We start from the raw sequence: 13,108 nt of genomic DNA on the forward strand, positions 1-13,108 counted from the left end.
TCGGCCCCTGAGCCGGGCACCATCACGGACCCATCGAAGTACATTGTCCAGTACTCATGGGTGATGTCCGGGGTCGGCAGCTGGACCTCCATCCATTCGGCGACAAAATCCGTGAGAGCCTGAGACTTAATAGCGGTGTGGGGGCAATATCTGATGTCATGGCCCATGAGCTCAAGTGCCCACTTGGAGATTCGTCCCATGGTGTCGCGGTTGCGGATGATGTCTCCAAGCGGGTATGAAGTGACGACTGTGACTTCATGGTCGGTGAAGTAGTGTAGGAGCTTCCTGGTCGCCATTAGTACAACGTATAGGAGTTTTTGCACTGGAGGGTACTAGACCTTGGGGTCGGTAAGTACTTCTCTGACGAAGTATATGGGTCACTGTACCTTGAGCTGGTGTCCCGGTTCCTCCCTCTCGATGACCAGGGCGGCGCTCACCACGTGGTTACTTGCCGCAACATAGAGGAGGAGGGGTTCTCCCTGTTCGGGAGCGACGAGGATTGGGGCCGATGTCAGGGACGTTTTGAGGCTTTTGAGAGCCTGCTAGGCTTCCTCAGTCCAGACGAAGGCGTCCATCTTTTTGAGAAGCTTGTAGAGTGGCATCCCCCTTTCACCGAGCCAGGAGATGAAGCGGCTTAGGGCAGCCAGGCAGCCGGTGAGCCTCTACACACCCTTGACGTTGCGTATAGGACCCATATTGGAGATGGCTGCAATCTTTTCAGGGTTGGCCTCGATGCCATGCTCAGATACGATGTATCTGAGCAGCTTCCCATTCGAAACCCTAAAAACACATTTTTCGGGATTTAGCTTGATGTTGAACCGTCGGAGGTTCGTGAACGTTGCGGCTAAGTTTGCGATCAGATCGCATGCTCGAGCCGTTTTGACCACTATGTCATCAACATAGACGATGATTGTTGGTTTCAGTCGTTCGGCCTAATCAGGCTGATTAGGCGGGTCGATTTGGTCAGTGAAGCATTGCTGCATGCACCTTTGGTAGGTGGCACCAGCGTTCTTCAAGCCAAAGGGTATGGTTACATAACAGTACGAACCATACGGGGTGATGAACGAGGTTGCAAGTTGATCGAACTCTTTCATCGTGATCTGGTGATAGCCTGAGTAGGCATCCAGAAAGGAGAGGATCTCGCAACCCGAAGTGGAGGCAATTATCTGGTCTATTGAAAGGACCTTGATGTCACCTAGGAGGCCTAGAGGGGGGGTGAATAGGCCTGTAAAAATTCAACTCGAAACTCTGTTAGAACAGAGGGCGGCACTGCCGCTCTTCAAAAATAAAGCAGACAGCATTGAGATTTCATGGATAGTAACCTGACCCTCTTAGCTGCTTAATCCTGTAACAGAAAGACAAAATCTAGTTCGAAGACTAGATACCATAGAAATCTTACACAAGAAAGGATCGAGCTACCAAACCCTAACAATCAGCTAGCAAAGAGCTGAACCAGCAAGAATACAAAGTGAACCACGCAAGACACAAAATTTATCCCAAGGTTCAGCTCGCCACCAAGGCTTGTCTAAGTCCACGTTGTTGAGGCATCCACAAAAGGATTGGCTTGCCACCAAGGCTTGCCTTGCCCTCGTTCTCAAATCAAGAGAATGAACTCTTAAAGTGAGGGGTAATTTCTTTGCTGCAGGATGAGGTTACAAACCTCCCAAGGCTGCCACACGAGTTGGCAAGCACAAGGGCAACGCCTAGCTAGCTAGGAGCAAGCTCCAAGAGTAACAAACCCTAGAACCATCGGCCAAACATGAACCAAATGCTCTTAGACTTTGGGAATTAGTGGATCTTCTCTCCTAATCGAGTTTTGCTGCCTTTCTCTCAAGTTTTGATGGTGGGAATCAAGGATTTGCTTGAGGGATGAAGGAGCAACAATGGAGGAGAGAGATGAGCTTTGGTTCTATTTTGTTTCGAGCAGAATGACTTAGTGAAGAAGATGACCATTGTGGGCTAGATCTAAGGGTATAAATACCCCTTGAGCCCAACGGTCGTTTATGGGCGGCACTGCCGCCCTAGCCAAAACAGGTAGAATCTGGAGATTTTTGGCTGGCTGCTTTGGCTAGGTAAGAGGATATAGATCTGTAGTTTTGAGCATCTGGTTGCACAGTTGATCAACTGTACTAGAATCCCTCTTTATAGTACGGCTTTTCCTAAACTCAAATTCAAAGCACAAAAGAATGTAAATGTCTTTGAGCTGGTTGCTACTTCATTCGGCAATTGAAAACTTCTATTATCGAATATGTTTTCCACATTCTCATTATACCTTGATTATGTGACTTGAACCATTTCCATACATATGAGTTCACCTTTATGGCTTCAAGTCACTTCCACTAATGATTTGATCCTCAACACAATATGACTCATCATAGCTTGATTAGTACCTCGACTCAATGCAAGTACTCTCTTCTTTACCTTAGCCATGGTACCTCGGTTGCCAAGCCGTCGCTTGCCCTTCACCTTCGCTTAGTACCTCGAAGCCCTTTCCTTGCTATCTTCACCCTATCAAGCCATACTTAAGTCACATTATATTAAGCATCCATTGAAAAACATTTCTTTAATATTTTGATCCTTGCTTGAATACTTTCTAGATATGAATTTTGAGATCAATCAAGCTTCAGTTTGTCTCACATAGAGACATACATGGATCAACATCAATATGGTCAAGCTAATTCACGATTCCTTATTCTCTTCTCATTTTGGCTTAACATTCCAATTGATCTTTCATATATTCATCCATGTAAGTAAACCAATGTAGAGACCGACTTATATCCACTATACATTGTCATTTACCAAGTATGTTTGCTTTCACATGATACTATGATATCCCACAACATAGAAGCCATTTCATTGATTCCATTTGCATTGTTGTCTTTTGCTTGAACTAGATTGCTTCCAAAAACTTCCAATACAACAATACACAGTTTGGCATTCACTTTAACACAATGTGGCATATCATCAAATTTGCCTACTAGTTGAACCTTGTATATACTTGTTAATACACAACCCACAAGTATATGCAATAGACTTATTTTCCTGTTCAACACTTAGCAAACTTATTAGACCTTTAATTGTGTTATCATTCAATTTACCAAAACCCACTAAAGGGCTAGATGCACTTACAATCTCTCCCTTTTTGGTGATTGATGACAACACAACTAAAGCTTACAAGAGATTGATAAACATTAAGATTTTGAATCCTATTATATAGTGAGCTCCCCCAAAATGTGTGCATTGAAGGAATTCAAATTTTGGCCTCAAATACCAAATGCACATATTTAAGATGAAGTGTGGGAACTCCCCTATATCTTAGCATCCATGGGGTGCAAGGTGTAACATGATAACCATGATGCTCATGACAGTTCATGCACTCAAAGATTGCTGACCAGTAGAGGGCGGCACTACCGCACCTAGAGAGCGGCACTGCCGCACCTGCCTGACCAGCACAGGAGAAAACAAGCATCACACAAGGCATGAATGCCACACACTAGCATAAATGGTCCTTATCAAGAGCATCAATTTAAACTATCCGTGCACACACCATAATATTTTTTTTGTTATTAAACCTTATATGTATGCCTCTCCTTTACCCCTTTCCATCCTCATATCAATCTCTCTCCTCTTACATTCTCCCCCAATATTTCTCCGCCTTTGGCATTAATCTCCAAAAAGGATCTCTCCACCAAAAGGAAGAAATGATGGTCCAAAATTAGCAGAAAACGGCCCTAGTTTTTAGAGAGCGGCCCTGCCGACCTCAGTGGGCGGCAGTGCCGCCCTACCTTGCTGATTCCAAATCCAGCAAAGCTTCCTGTGTCATTTTCAAAATTCTTTTTCTTGATAAAACCTGCTTGCAGCTGTCTCTAACTCATCATCTTTTACAGTTTCTTATCAAGTCTCGTTTAATTGCATAGATGGACCGAGCAAGAAGAAACGATGGTCGACACATGAGGGCAAGAGTAGGTAAAAGTTTAGCATATGGGATTTCTCACCTATTTTCTACCAAACAAAGTATGCAACTTTTAGGTCAAGATTCTTGAGAGGTTAGCATATTTGGCTCATACCTCACTTAGATGACAGTATAACATGAGACAAACTCATGCCATCACTACAAGAGGTATCAACCAAATATCTAAAGAATTCTCTAATCGCCACCACAAGAACAAACTTATGGTGTGACTCAAAAATTGCATACACATGCACACACTAGCATGTAAAGGCCTAGATGCACAAAGGTAATACATGAGTTCATGGAGCTATATACCTTTGTTCTAAGCCTCATAATCTCCACCATGAAGATGATTTCAATACTTGGATTTAGTGCTTTGATGGGACTAGTACTTCTTTATGCAAGATAATTTCATTTGTGCCGATCTCTCATCATCATCATCTTCAAGGAGATATCATAAACTTGTGCTTGATATCAATTGAAAGTCCATTGCTAGCTCTTGTTGTCATATTGAGATATCAGCTGAAGACATATTTCTGGATATACCAAGTTAAAGATTATCAATCAATACCAATTGAAATATGATCTTCATAATTTTGACACCAATTGAGAGTCTTCACAAGGCTTTGTAATGTTTTGCTCGTCAACAGCTAGACCAGGGGCCGTGGGATGAGTATATATACACCCAAAACCAAAACTAGCAATTGGAGTTCAAAAACTAGCCATCAAGACCTGTACAGGTGCGGCACTGCCGCCCTTATGCGTGGCACTGCCGTAGCTCTCAGAAATAGCATAGGTCACCTCACGGAAAACGCCATATCTCTTTACTCTGAACTCTGTTTTAGTGATCTTGGACTTTCTAGAAAGCTTGTTTCGAGAGCTATCCAGCCCAACCAAGAGAAATCTCAAGATCAACAAGTGCAAGTGTTGTTCTATTGAAAGGATCTTCACCAGTTGATGCCAATTGGAATGAACGCCCATATCTCATAATGTCATCTTGGTGGTGCAATTTGGATTGAATTAATGTAGCATACCCATGAGAAACTCATTCTCAGCAAGAGACTACACAAATTCACTAGAAGAAAAGGTTAGTCTTAAAAGACACAAGGCATAGGATGGGCTTGTGGCAGAACCGCCTAATTTAATGCCTCACAGGAGTGCTAGTCTTCCATTAGACACTAAGCACTCGAGGGAGAACATTAAATTACTTGGTTCCATCGGGCACACCCCAGGGGAGAACCTGAATATCCATATTTTTGCCATCAGGATCACAAATGAGAGAATAAAGCTTACATCATTCTGAACCATTTCTTACATCACTTTTAATACAACATCAGAGTATAATATTTATTGATATAACAACGGAATGAAATCATATTATCAGAGTTATGAATAATTTAATTGAACAGCGGAATCTAAACATGTGAACAGAGTTACAGCAGAAATAAACATCTATTAATGACATGATAAAATATTGATATATACACTACTGACAACAGATTATGAAACTTTCATTTATAAAAGCATTTGGTGAGAGTTATAAATAGCAACTACGATCGCAGCGTAAAGGAAATCCTCTCTGAGCCCACCTAGGAGGAATCCTCACACAAAGGTCATCTTTGGTATCCACCTGTTACCTGCAACATGGGGAATAAAATCCTGAGTACTCAATTGTACTCAGCAAGACTTATCCGATAGGAGAAAAGAAAAGACTCCAAGGATATGCAAGGCTATCTGGCTTGTGGGTTTATTGCATTGCATGAAGCATTACTAAGCTGTGCGTCCTTACATTCGATTTTTATTAATAGTCCATTGGTTTATTAACTAACCATTCTATGTAAGCACCTGTGCTACTTTCAAGCAGGTGGTAAGCAATCAGATTTCTTGTTCCATCTTCCATTCTTTAGTTCTTACTACGATGCTAAACCGTAGACAAGCTGTACCGGATCTCTCGGCGATTCGTGAATCAATGCCCCCAGCTAGGTACCCCTGAAAACACACACCCCGCTTGTACCCCAGGCACAAGTAGGACCAACCTGTCACTCTCTTGTCCCGGGTGTCCAGGTCCCTGTCCAAACTGGGACTCTAAGCCCCCGCCCCTGAGTCCTGGACTCAGTGCAGTGCAAGGACCTCCTCCACCAAAAACAAACCCTGACAGTCAGTTTGAAAAGAGCCAGATCTGCAACAAGAGAGCAATAAGTCTTCCAAGCGCCCATACACAAGTATATGCTCAGGATAATAAGTCTATGACTCGCCTAGAGTCTTATACAACGATCGGTCCTTAACCGACCAGACAGAGAAAAACAGTGTAACCAGGCTATGCCCTGTGTCCACGGTGACACAACTCCTTACACTCACCAATACCCAAACCATATCCCTGCCCAGTTCACCATTTTCCTTTCCACCATTTATATTTTTCAAGTGATAGTAATATATTTCCTATCTCTCGTGAGTGACAGGCAATCACTCGACTTCTACCGAAGTCCTGTAGCATAGTATTCTACACGATCCTGTCATACTAGTAAGACTCATTGGATTCAAGATATATATGCAAGTGGGTTTCATTCAACTCCTTAAAACTTAATGCACAAATATAATTTAAACTGTAGAAACTAGGGGTTATGCACAGGGGCTTGCCTGGTTAAGATATATATTAAAGTTAGTATTTGCATCTTCAGATCATCCACCAGCAACTGAATGACAAGCCCATCACATCCTCTCCTAGAGAGAATACCATTACACCATCTTCAGATTTCCAATCATCCTTCGATTTATCCGTTGATCCATCATCGTACCTATATGATATGCAATGCGATGCAGTGCAAGGACGTAATTAATCAATTGTAACTGTGATTCATAAAATACGATTTACGCCGCTCACGTTAACGAGCTAGATCTAACGACGACCAGTACTTAGGCTATATATCAATGTTATCGAATAAGACGTTATTTCCCAACAATTATTTTAGTTATACAAACACAAGTTGTTTCTTTATTTCATTCTATCGATTTAATCGTTATTCGAAATAGAGCATCATTATCTACTGAGCAAACTAATTATTATTGAGCTACAAAAATTACAGCGAGTAGATAATAATATTAGTAGTTTACTGTCAAATTTTTAGAGTCAACGCTATTACCGATTTATCCTAGAAATTCCTACAAGTTCATCTTTTAATAATATTAAGCATTTTAAAATACTTATATAGCTCCCAAAAATATTGCCAAACTTTGTGAATAAAATATACTAACAGATAGAGCACAATTTTATAAACTCAACAAAACTAGTTCGGCATTTTTATGATTTTTCTGTGATTTTCTACGAATTTTACAAGTTATTTCATCAACTAAATTGACAAATGCCTTAGAAATCTAAAAGGGGCCAGCAACTAATTATTTGGCCCAACTCAGAAATCCGCGCACACGCGGCCCAGGCGACTGAGCGGCGAGCCACACAAGGAAGCAGTAAGCGGCCTAGCGCGCGGACTACAGCGACCGGCCCAGCGCAGGCAGCGACCCAATCGTGGGTGAACAGGCCCAGGCACAAGGCAGCCCCACAACCGTCCGCGCGGGGCACGGCTACGCGCAGGAGGCCGGCCTAGCAACGGCCCACGCGCGGTGATGATTTTTGCAGAAAAGGACTCGGTTACTTAGATAAACATGCGACCGCAACCCGCCCTATTCCCACAGACCTAGGCTTTGCACAAAGGTCCCTGAAGCATATCACCTTCACAATGGAGCAGTCCCTGCCGCCCTGCGCGTGACGGCGTGGCTCCAGCCAGCACACGGCTACGGCGTCGAACACCAGGGACCCAAGCTGGCCCAACTACGGGGTCAACCACCGTCTACGACCCAGCCAATGATGCTTGGAAGCGGTGGAGCACGGGGAGGCACCCTAGGGTCCTCTACAGCAGCAGGCGGTGGTTTGCGGTGATGGCGCGGCTATTCCGACGAGCTAGCGCATTGATGAGAGCAACGGGGAGGTGAGGGAGCAGCAAGATCTTACCCCGAAACAAGCCATGCATCCGGTTGAGATGGGGAAGGTCCTGAGGATCCCGGCCACGTGCGCCCGCATGATACAGCGGTGCTCCAAGCGCGGCATCGGTGTGCCACCGCATCACCAATGACGTCCCTGACCAGAATGATGTAAGCACCAGCTGAATAAGATCGAGGCGAGCTCAGGAGCACGAGTAATTGAACTGCCACCCATTCTACGGCCTTACCTCCCCGATTCACTGATGCGGCGGTGTAAATGGCCGGTGGCAAGTATCGCACCAAATTCGTCCATGCCAAGGCATCGCATGGCCTCGCTAGAACCTGCCTAGCAAGGCGACTTCCTAAACTATCTCCTAGAGTAGTGAATTGTGTTATGAAGCTCGGCCTGGCGAGTACGAGGGAGGAAAGGGGTGGCGGCTCTATGCATGGCGTAGACGGGGAAGTTCACACGAGCGAGCCGCACGGATAAAGCGGTACCGATCATTCGTGGCAACACAAGCACATGCTCACAGTTGACCGAACACAGGAGGGCGCTTGGTGGAAAGTGCTCGGCTTGGCGTGGCCAGACCCGAGTGGGGCTCACCGACGTCTGCTTGCGGGGATAGGGTGAGGCCGGGCGGTGTCCCATCACCCCTATGATTAGGTCAATGACCAAGCATGTCAGCAGTGCCAAGCATCCAAAGCCACTACACGGTAGTGAATCGAGTGGTCGAGCGAGCGCCACGATGGCCACGCAGCGACAACTGCAAACTCGCCTCGGCCCTGCATGTAGCACATCGGCACGGTGTAGCCTAGTTTGCAAGAGGACAAGGCGAGATGAGAGGCACGCAATGACGTCGGCCCGACCGGCGGCACATGCACGCGCTGTCCTGCAAGGAGGGGCCACGACCGGCCATGGCCGAGCCCGGCGCCAGCGGTCAGCGGCGCGCACACAACAGCGAAGGTCAGGACAACACGGAGGCCAGGACGATGCGAGGCTAAGGTGCTATGCGGCCCCGAAAGATGTGTGAGATGGCCCACAGCACAACGCGGCCACAGCTTACGGCTGGCGCCAGCAGCGCCAGCACGCGTGGTGACTATGAACATGGAGCCAAACGGTGGCGCCAGCACGCGTGGTGACCGTGAACATGGAGCCAAACGGCCAAACGTAGTACTTGCATGACTTTTGAAGCGAGCAAATACGCGAACCTAGCTCGGTTGAGGCCAACCCAATTCGACAGGGCTCAAGTGGGTACTAAGGGCTATCACGAGGAGCATCAAATGCAAACTTAGACAATTTACCGAGAAAGATAGAGACACGCCAAAATGGGTTCGTCAAGCAGTGCGCCTGGTCATGAACTATGACCAGAACCAGCCCAACAGCACATTCTATGGAAGTTTGAGCAATTTTTACAATACCAACCCAAATTCAAATTAGCCCATGAGCTACCCCATACTAAGGTACTCACTATGATGCAACTAACGGTGCAAGAACATAGATCTAGTGTTTAAGACTTTTAATCAAAATTTAAATGCCAAAACGGCGTGGTCATTAGGCAATATGACTTGGTCATTTTAGTTCTAGAAGCTGAAATTAAATGCCAAATTCAAACCTTGAGCTATCAAATATACAAATAACATTTATTTACTGAAACAAAAGTTGCATGTCCATCTACTCGACTTACACTTTGAATTTTATTTAAGTACTATATACCCATTGTATTTTATTTCTGTTCATATAAATTGTTCTTCGTGTTAAACGATTAAAACTACCTATTCTATTTTTCTCATTTGGATTTCACTTAACATGTTCACGCACTAAGTAACTAACTTATGATATTTATTTGATTCCTTCAACCACAAAATGAATCGCATAAAATTGGTTTATCATCTCATGTGAGTTTAAAATTTTAAAACATGAGAGCTTGGTTAATTAATTTCTTTTAGGCCTAAATCATTGTGCTAAATGAGCTCGTAACACTGGGGTGTTACAACCAACCCCCCTTAAAAAGAATCTCATCCTGAGATTCGAAGCTAGAACCAGAAAAGGGGAAACACGATTACATTCCATAGATCAGGGATTACATGAAAGATTACACGACTTCGAATATTAAACCACACGGGGATCTACGGATACATGGTTAAGAGCAACCCGGTACAATCGAGACCTAACTCCAGAAGTCGAGATAGATGAGGACAATGGAGAAACAACAAGAAGATGATTATCCAAAACATGGCATAGCACCATATGGTCTAGAAATAGGACTCTCGAAACTCAAACATCGTGAACCCTAAGACCAACTAACCAAAAGGGAACTCGAACTTCTTTGAAGAACAAAATCCTTTCTCCTCCTCAGATTACACCATCACCTTAGACTGACGAGCCTAACTCCATGAGTGACAACTGGATCTCGTAGCTCTACTCCGAATGCAAGGGAATGGGAAGAAGAAGAAGAAGAGCAAGGACCAAGGGTATTTAAAGGGGCAAACAGAGATGGGAAGCAACACACCGGAAGCGGATGCGGCGGGGATGGGATACATAGACGATTCATGTTGCACTCACTGCATAAGCGAGCAGATGGGAAATAAGGGAGAGAAAATAGGAAGGTACGCTCGACGAGGAAGGCGTGCGAGCGGTCGTGTCCACAAAAAGAAGACCGAAGGGAAGGGAAAATGGGGGGGGGTCCGGTACGGGGAATGATGGTGCGGGGTAGAGAGCCGACCGGACGCCAGGAAAAGGAAAAGCGCACAGTGCACAAGGACAGCGAGTGCGGCACGATGCTGCGGCCATGCAAAAACAGGGAGCTAAGGGCCCGATATAGACAGCATTCGTAGGGCATGCAACGAAATGACCTAGCATACATAGCGCGGTCAACTAAACATAGGCTTGAGACATGACATCCACTCAGACTTTTACAACTACCCACGGCTAACCTTCCTTACTACTCTTCTTTTTCTTTCCTTTACTCGACCACATCTGGCTTTCAAGTAGACTGAGACCATGTCATACTTTCTTCCTCCAAAACCACCTCTTGTTTACCTTGAGAGAACACTTCTGCATCAACCCATTATGGATTTCCCATTTGAACACCCGAATATTTCCAAGAAAAATATTTTTGTAGCAAAAGCAGTTCGGCGGGGTAACTTGGTAAAGGTGCTTGGTTAACATCCTCGATACCAGCACGTGCCGAGCAGCGTCACCATGTGGAAGCTATTCCATAGGGAGCCCTCGGTGTCGTCGTGGCACCAGAAGCTATTAACCAGGCAACTACTACCAACTTACATGCCATGAAGGCGGTGGGGTCATAGACCACAGAGTAAGGGGAGTATTGCAAGGGAAAATTCAAACACCAAAGGTTCCCTTCACAACAAGGGACAAGGAATTCAAATCCAACAACGGATTTGTTTTAAAGAGATTCAAGTGTTCTGCTGAGGCATCCACAATTAGTCGATACAGTGTCCAATAACATCCAATCACGGCTGATCTGCTGGCATCTGAATGGCAACTTTTCTTGCAACCCGCTTAATATCGCCCTTGAAAACTTTAAGCATGTCTAACGAAATTAAGGTAGATGAACGCAATATACACAGCGAACTAAATAAAACGCATGTTCCAACGGTCTTATACGGGTACAACATACAGGCATTCAGGCTCCCATGCATGATACTACATTCACCTTCCCTACTAGCGGACGATCTCAACAACTACGGACGAACAACATGGCAAGAGTACAATACCGGAGGACAACAATGAAAAACACTACGACTATGGGTACAACATCCCAAGGCAACTAATCTACATCCTCATGGGGCAATGGCTGAGCGAGAGGAATCAAGGGTTCTTCTTCTGACACTTCCGAGGGTGGAGGTGCGGGCGGTGCTGCAACACTGATCCTTCTTCTTTTTGACAGGTGGATAGGGATCCCTTCCAAGATCAGGGCATCCTACCTTTCAGCAGCCAACGTCCTCCGTTCGGCCCTGGTGACAAGATAGGCCACCCGAAGCTAATGGACATGCCGATCTTTAGCCTCCTTCAGGGCTTCCGACATGGCAGTCTCCTGGCTCTCAGCAGCTGCAGCGCTGGCATGCGCTTCGGCGAGCTACACCTAGAGCATCCAGTTGAAGACCTCGGCTTCCTCGGCACGCCAAAGACACGCCCCCAGTTCCAAGGATTGATGATCGTACTGCTCATCTAAAGCAAGTAGGTACGTGGTTAAGTGCACCATGGTGGGACTGTCCTCATGCGCATCCCGCCCTTGCAAAGCCTCCATATGAGCCCTCCATGACCGTCGGTTCCTATCCAAAGGTGGAAAGAACCGCATGGGGGTACGAGCAATGGGCTCCTCATAGATCTGGCAGAGGTATCGCAAGGCTTTGCAGGCCATAACTTGGTAGGTGTCGGTGAAGCTAAACCCGATGGTGGTCACACTCTAGGCTTCAGTGAGGTCGGGGAACTCTTCACTCTTCCTGATGTAGATGGTAACCTCACATCGCTCGGTGCCATGTTCCTCATACTCAGGATGACCTTTGACTCCGAGCTTTTGTAGGGTGGCATGCAGGATTCTAGGAAAACCCTCAACGTTCAGGCAATAGGTACTAACCTAGGCTCCTGCCATCTCTGGCGGTGGTTGCAAGGAAGGCTGAGCGAAAAGAAAGGTTGGCTCAAAGGAAAAGCTAAGCGAGCTAAGGTGCGCCGAGTGGTGATACCAATAGCTAAGTCAGGCTCTGCTTATAAAGGCGGAGTGCTCAGTCGTCCTGGCATGGTCCACCAGGGATCCCGTGCGAGATCACTACGATGGATCGACCAAATTCCACGCGTTCGAGGCGAGCGACGTGCGATGCCATTACTGACTAGTACGACTGTAGGGCAAGGGTTTGACAAGAGCATAGAAAAGGGGTACGGAGAGACGTGGGTCATGACCGGCGCGGACCACGGGTGAATGCAAAACACAAAGCCATAGTGTAGACCTACTCTAGAACAGGAACAAGTCTGTCGTGCACAATACGACATGCGTGACACCTATCGAGGGCATGTCTATAAGCAATACGAGCGCTACAATGCACAAACAGGATATGCATGAATGCACATCCTATACGTCCTTTCACTGTTGCCAACATATAGGGCAACTGTTCTCAAATTTTTGGCATATCGTTCTCTCCCTGTAACTAGTCGATACTATT

Source organism: Miscanthus floridulus, chromosome 4 (assembly GCF_019320115.1).
Source record: "Miscanthus floridulus cultivar M001 chromosome 4, ASM1932011v1, whole genome shotgun sequence".
Taxonomy (NCBI): Eukaryota; Viridiplantae; Streptophyta; class Magnoliopsida; order Poales; family Poaceae; genus Miscanthus; species Miscanthus floridulus.